Raw genomic sequence first — 7,500 nt, forward strand, 5'->3', positions numbered from 1 at the left:
GATCGGTGCGAAAGAGGAAACGCGTCTAAGAGACGGCGTCACACGACGTCCTCGAACTATTGAATCGTCCAGAGTCGGATTAGGCGTCATGCCGATGCGAACTCGCGGCGCCGGTCCTTTACGCGCGTTCGTCGTGCGATCGGGCAGACGGCATTTCGGGCACCTTGATCCGCTAAAGAACCTCAAAGAGTTCGATTCGGATCGCAGGTTTCGTAAGTACGTGCGGGGCGTTTCGTGCGCCTTTGCTAGTCTTCGTTACCGTGGGTTTTAAATGATTTTCGCCCGGCCGACGGGTTCGGCTCGATGCCGCCGTTCTCGTCGAGACGATTCGAAACGTCGTTCGAGACGCTCCTAGGAAGCGCCGTTTGACGAAATCACACCTAGTTTGTTTGGTTAAGTGATCGTTGTGCGGTTGAGCTTCTGCTTTAGAAAAGGAGATCAAGTCTTGCGACTAACAAAAAAAAAAAAGAGAGAGAGGAAAAGATGGAATTAGTAAGACGACACGTCGTTCGAAAGTTTCTCTTTTCTTTTTTTTTCTTTTTTTATCTTAATAAACAATCGAAACCGAGAGAATTTCGACGCAGAACGTTCCAGGCCGTCGCGAGGCGAGCCGGAGAGAACGTGCGTCTTAATGTATATTCTAAAAGATTACCCTGAACGGTGGATCACTTGGCTCGTGGGTCGATGAAGAACGCAGCTAATTGCGCGTCAACTTGTGAACTGCAGGACACATGAACATCGACATTTCGAACGCACATTGCGGTCCTCGGATAAACTGTTCCCGGACCACTCCTGGCTGAGGGTCGTGTCAATTTCAAAGACTGCTCGGTTCGCCTCGTTTGAGAAAGCGTGGCGTTCGTCGGAGCGAGTTGGATGTTTTTTAGACGCGTGCCGTTGGAGGTCGATGTCGAGACGACTTACGTAACGTTCGTTCGTTTCGAGTACGATCCGGCGTACGCGACATCCGGAGACGCGATAGCGGCCCGTCGGGGTGACGTGTCGGACTTTCTTTTCGAAGGAGTTCGTCGTCGTCCTTCGACGGGCGGATCAGCAGACGTAAAGCACAAAACGATCGACTTTCGACGGCCATAACGGCGTTGATTTTGTCGAACGATGCGACCGTCGTGTCCGAGGCGTGCGTGACGTATCTCGCGACGACGTCAGGTCGCTGTTCGACGAAAGACCGTAAAGGCCGCGTCGACGACGTGCCATGATCGTTTGCGTATTAAAATGATCCATTTCCAGATCTATTCGATCTTGCGACCTCAGAGCAGGTGAGACTACCCGCCGAATTTAAGCATATTATTAAGCGGAGGAAAAGAAACTAACTAGGATTCCCTCAGTAGCGGCGAGCGAACAGGGAAGAGCCCAGCACCGAATCCCGCGGCCGAAACCGGACGCCGGGAAATGTGGTGTTAGGGAGGGTCCGTCATCCCGAAATCGTGCGGCGCGTCCAAGTCCATCTTGAACGGGGCCACAGCCCATAGAGGGTGCCAGGCCCGTAGTGACCGCTGCCGGTGACGGGAGGATCTCTCCTCAGAGTCGGGTTGCTTGAGAGTGCAGCCCTAAGTGGGTGGTAAACTCCATCTAAGGCTAAATATGACCACGAGACCGATAGCGAACAAGTACCGTGAGGGAAAGTTGAAAAGAACTTTGAAGAGAGAGTTCAATAGTACGTGAAACCGTTCAGGGGTAAACCTGAGAAACCCGAAAGGTCGAAAGGGGAGATTCAGCGTGTCTCGATCGTGGCGCTGGGCGGTCGCGTGACGGACGGCGTACGCGTCGTCTGCGCCTTCCGTCCTCCGAACTGCGATCGAACGCGTGCACTTCTCCCCCTGTAGGACGTCGCGATCCGTTGGGTGCCGGTCTGAGGCCCGCGGTGGAGCCCGTTCGGACGGTTCGCCGTTTCCGAACGAACCCGCGGTGTTTCCCGGTCGGCTCGCTCGACGGTATAAAGATGGCGCGAGGCCGCCGCTTGTTCGGCGTCCGCCCTACGGCAAGCGCTCTCGTCGCGACGGTGATCGGACCTGGTGCCGGTCCCGTCCCCGGGTGGCTGTTGGCTGTGGGTCGTCGGACAGACCTCGTCTTCTTTTAGAACGCCGATCTGCGACGCTATAGCTTTGGGTACTTTCAGGACCCGTCTTGAAACACGGACCAAGGAGTCTAGCATGTGCGCGAGTCATTGGGACATTACTAAACCTAAAGGCGCAATGAAAGTGAAGGTCCGCCTTGCGCGGACCGAGGGAGGATGGGCGGTCGTTACGGCTGCCGCCTCGCACTCCCGGGGCGTCTCGTTCTCATCGCGAGAAGAGGCGCACCAAGAGCGTACACGCTGGGACCCGAAAGATGGTGAACTATGCCTGGTCAGGACGAAGTCAGGGGAAACCCTGATGGAGGTCCGTAGCGATTCTGACGTGCAAATCGATCGTCGGAACTGGGTATAGGGGCGAAAGACTAATCGAACCATCTAGTAGCTGGTTCCCTCCGAAGTTTCCCTCAGGATAGCTGGCGCTCATAGCGCACGAGTTTCATCCGGTAAAGCGAATGATTAGAGGCATTGGGGTCGAAACGGCCTCAACCTATTCTCAAACTTTAAATGGGTGAGATCTCCGGCTTGCTCGAACTATTGAAGCCGCGAGACTCGAATCAGAGTGCCAAGTGGGCCATTTTTGGTAAGCAGAACTGGCGCTGTGGGATGAACCAAACGCCGAGTTAAAGCGCCTAAATCGACGCTTATGGGATACCATGAAAGGCGTTGGTAACTTAAGACATCAGGACGGTGGCCATGGAAGTCGGAATCCGCCAAGGAGTGTGTAACAACTCACCTGCCGAAGTTACTAGCCCTGAAAATGGATGGCGCTGAAGCGTCGTGCTTATACTCGGCCGTCAGCGGCATGTGCGGTCCGGTGGCCTCTGGTCACGGGCCATGAAGCCCTGACGAGTAGGAGGGTCGCGGCGGTGAGCGCAGAAGGACTGGCCGTGAGGCCGTCTGGAGCCGCCGTCGGTGCAGATCTTGGTGGTAGTAGCAAATACTCCAGCGAGGCCCTGGAGGACTGACGTGGAGAAGGGTTTCGTGTGAACAGCCGTTGCACACGAGTCAGTCGATCCTAAGCCCTAGGCGAAAGCCGATGTCGATGTGGTGTAGATTTGTCGTTGGTCACAAACACGACCTCCAGAGCCGTGGTGACGTGAACGTACGGATTGTGCACACACCCGTTGGGCGAAAGGGAATCCGGTTCCTATTCCGGAACCCGGCAGCGGAACCGCTTATAATTCGGGCCCTCGCAAGAGAGTTCGTCGGGGCAACCCAAAAGGACCCGGAGACGCCGTCGGGAGATCCGGGAAGAGTTTTCTTTTCTGCATGAGCGTTCGAGTTCCATGGAATCCTCTAGCAGGGAGATATGGTTTGGAACGCGAAGAGCACCGCAGTTGCGGCGGTGTCCGGATCTTCCCCTCGGACCTTGAAAATCCGGGAGAGGGCCACGTGGAGGCGTCGCGCCGGTTCGTACCCATATCCGCAGCAGGTCTCCAAGGTGAAGAGCCTCTAGTCGATAGAATAATGTAGGTAAGGGAAGTCGGCAAATTGGATCCGTAACTTCGGGATAAGGATTGGCTCTGAGGATCGGGGCGTGTCGGGCTTGTCGGGGAAGCGGGTCGCGGCTGACGTGCCGGGCCTGGGCGAGGTGAAGCGTTGCCGTTTCGGCGGAAACGTCGGATCCGAGCCCGGTCCCGTGCCTTGGCCTCCCGCGGAACCGTCTTGCTACGAGGCTCCGGGTGCGCCCGAAAGGGCGTCCGGATGTCCTCTTCGGCCGCCATTCAACGGTCAGCTCAGAACTGGCACGGACCGGGGGAATCCGACTGTCTAATTAAAACAAAGCATTGCGATGGCCCCAGCGGGTGTTGACGCAATGTGATTTCTGCCCAGTGCTCTGAATGTCAACGTGAAGAAATTCAAGCAAGCGCGGGTAAACGGCGGGAGTAACTATGACTCTCTTACATCTTCAACCAGCTCGCCACACGTATGTGATCAATGCGAGAGAGCTTTCCCAACTGCCCTTAATTTGGGCACCCACAAGAGAACCTGTGGGATGAGCAAGCGAACCCGCTGCCAGTTCTGCAAACTGAATTTTTCTAACTTTCAGGCAGTAAGGCAGCACGAACGACGGGCTCACACCGAGCTATACCAGAAAGATCTAGCTGCTAGATTACCCAAGTCGGATGTCGAGCTGTTTACCACCCTAGCACGAATCGAAGCCTCGGCGGTCCATGGCAAACCCTTCCTTGAGCTGATGACCGCCCAAACTGGACTCACCGTCCATCAGGTGAGACATCGTAGGGAGAAGCCCGCTTACAAGCAATACCTGGAGAGAGCAAAGAAGGAAGTCTCGGCGGAGAATAGGAAATTTTATGCCCTTAAGGCGCCGGTCCTGGCGGGGCCAACGTCTGCGGGTTCCTCATCTTCTGCTCCGACGCTTCTCGCTCCTGCTGTTTCGTCCACCAATAACTCTCCGGTCTCTCAGTCAGCGACCAGCACTGGCTCTTCTCCCCCGCCTGTCGACACGGTTGCTGTCGTCAACTTAGTGACCCAGGCGATCGACCCAGTTGTAAACACCGACTCCGACTCGGTAACGGCCGAACACCCTGCCGAAGTGTCAGTGGCAACTACACCTACCGCTGCGACACTGTCTGGTACAACGCTCCCGTCTACGCAAGCTCCACCTTCGTGCCCCCCAACACCACGCGCAATCCGCGCTATGCGTCGGAATCTGCGCCGGGGCTCGGACGATACTCCTCTCGCTGCACCACGTAGCCTGCATACACTGCAAGAATCTCCATCTGATGGACGTCCGGAATCTCCCCCTTCACAGGGTCCAGACCATCAAATCATGCAGGTAGAGGCTGTGGTGCATGATCAACCCGAACCCGTCATCCCCGCCATAGAGACTGCCGGTCCCGTTAAACGCAAACTAGTGCTGCGGGATTCGCCTGTCGCAACTAATTCCCCTCCGTCTCGTCTCGATAACGCTGGCGCGCACCTAGAACGGATCTCAGGAACGAGTCATACTCCTCGCCGGCCATCTTTGGTTCGAAGCGACAGTTTTCCAGAGATCGTTCTCACGCCCAATCCAGAAACAATCCCACAGAGTGCCTTCTCGAAGACATATCTGGGGTGCGTACGAGACAAGGATGCATCCGCCCTTGCTCGGGAACTGGCGCAGTTAGCGCTGGTTACTCCTCATTCCGAGCTTCCCGCTACCATCGATGCGTGGATTAAAAATAATATAAAATCGGGCTCCAAGAACGGCAGATCGAAACCCCAGAACAACAACAAGAGGCCGCCCAAAAACTATGGCCAAACTAAGACCGGCAACAACGCCCGGGCCAGCACTTATAAAAAGGCTCAAGACCTTTATAACAAAAACAAAAAGTCGCTGGCCGATCGAATTCTAAGGGGCAAGAGTCTTCAAGAGGAAGAATTATATCCTAAACTTGCCGATGTTGAGGGGTTGTTTAAGTCTCTTTTGGAATCAAGTTCCCCGCAGGACGAGGAACCAGTGGATGTCGTGGCTAGGAAGAGGGACACGTTCCGCCCTATTACTACCGAGGATGTGAAATTGGCCAAAAAGAACTGGCCCCACTCGGCCCCCGGCCCTGATGGAATTGACACATCCGACGTAAAACGTGTCCACGATGACGTATTGGCGACCCTGTTTACCATTCTCCTTGATTTTAAATTTGTTCCCGCTGGCTGGCGTGAGGCCAGGACCACTCTCATTTATAAAGAGGGTCCCAGGGACGATCCCAAAAATTGGCGGCCAATAACCATCGGTGCCGCCACCCAGCGTCTTTTTCATAGGATCCTTGCGAACCGCCTCAAGGATTCCCTCTCCTTAAGCTCATTCCAGAGAGGCTTTCTAGACGTTGACGGAACCCTCGCAAATGCCGTCCTCCTCGAAAAGTATATATATGGCCGCCGCCTCAGCAGGAAGCCTTACAATGTTGTGTCGCTTGACATTAGCAAGGCATTTGATTCTGTTTCCCACTTCTCCCTAATTAGAGCACTCCGCCGTCTGGGTATTGAGGATGACACAATCCAGTACATCCAATCCACCTTCGAGTCGACAACGGCCATCAAAGTCCCGGGACAGGGAAGTACATCTCCCATCCAATTTAATAGGGGTGTTCGTCAAGGGGACCCCCTTAGCCCTATTCTGTTTGTCGCCGTAATGGACGAACTGCTCGTCGAGCTGAACAACGGTCCAGCCGGCGGGTCGGTAGCAGACGGACATAGGGTGGCATGTTTAGCCTTCGCTGACGATCTTCTGCTTCTCGCGGATCGGGATCTCGACATGCCGGCCATGTTGAGCTCCGTTAACGAGTTTGCCCTTCATCGGGGCATGCGCCTAAATCCCTCGAAAAGTAGAGCGTTGGCTGTCGCGATCTATTCCGGGGCTCCCGTTGTACGGCCCAAATCCATATTTTCCATAGGTGGTAAGAAAATACCCGCGGTGGAAGTCCTAGATAGCTTCAAATATCTAGGACACCACTACAGTGCATCCGGTGTGTTGAAGCCTAACCTTTCCAATCTTCAATCCTGGTTGGACAACGTTATCAAGTCCCCTCTTAAACCGCATCAAAAGATGGACATTATTAGCACTTTCCTGATCCCGAAAATGCTATACGGTCTCCAGAATTATAGGCTCAACTCTCGAATATTACGCGACGCTGATCGAATGATCAAGCGCGCGGTTAAGTACGTTCTCCATCTACACGTACATACACCGGATGCTACCCTTTATGCCAAGATCCGCGATGGTGGTTTGGGCATAACCGAGTTGCGCACTGCCGTCCCATCCATCCTCCTGAGCCGACTGACGAAACTGCTAGAATCTCACACCGATCCCGTAACCAACAAAATTCTGCAGTCGGATTTCGGAGAGAGTTGGCTGAGGAAATTGTCTGATTTGGTCGGTGACATACCAGCCGCTCAAAAATGGCGTGACGCAATAAGGGAGTGCCCATTCACCAAGGGCCTCGAAGACGCTGCCGACGACCAGGCCAGCAGGGTGTGGATTCGTAAGATTCCCCCGGGCTGGTCTGGGAGGGATTACGTGAGGGCTATCCATCTTAGAACGGCGAACCTGCCCACCAAGGCCATGCCGTCGGTGCCCGTTGATCAGCGTCTTTGTCGCGGTGGTTGTTCGAAGAACGAAACCGTGTGCCACATTCTTCAAGCGTGCCCGGTGACACACCATGACCGGATCAAGAGGCATAATGAGATAGTGCAGAAGATCGAGCAGCACTGTAAATCAAAAAAGTGGACAGTCGAGAATGAGCCGAGGATTAGACACTCTGACGGGCAATTGTACAAACCTGACCTTGCCATACATTTATCGGACCAGAAGATCGTCATAACAGATGTTCAGGTTAGTTGGGACGGGTCAGAATCTTCCATGGACGAGATTTACTCACGTAAAAAAGGCGTTTACGGTAATAAGA

General features: G+C 54.5%; 1 non-coding gene and 1 pseudogene across 1 annotated transcript; both read left to right on the forward strand.

Moving 5' to 3' along the window:
• The first annotated feature begins 649 nt into the window (after window positions 1-649).
• On the forward strand, window positions 650-806 carry LOC135143873 (5.8S ribosomal RNA). The gene has a single exon (XR_010282918.1). It is a non-coding gene; the product is annotated as a 5.8S ribosomal RNA (ribosomal RNA).
• Window positions 807-1,260: 454 nt separating this feature from the next.
• The window catches only part of LOC135143893 (large subunit ribosomal RNA), an 8,615-nt pseudogene continuing 2,375 nt past the window's right edge, over window positions 1,261-7,500 (forward strand).

The sequence above is a fragment of the Zophobas morio genome, unplaced genomic scaffold, assembly GCF_036711695.1.
Source record: "Zophobas morio isolate AGI-343-1 ecotype UQ-CSIRO unplaced genomic scaffold, CSIRO_AGI_Zmor_V1 ptg000076l, whole genome shotgun sequence".
In the NCBI taxonomy this organism is placed as follows: domain Eukaryota; kingdom Metazoa; phylum Arthropoda; class Insecta; order Coleoptera; family Tenebrionidae; genus Zophobas; species Zophobas morio.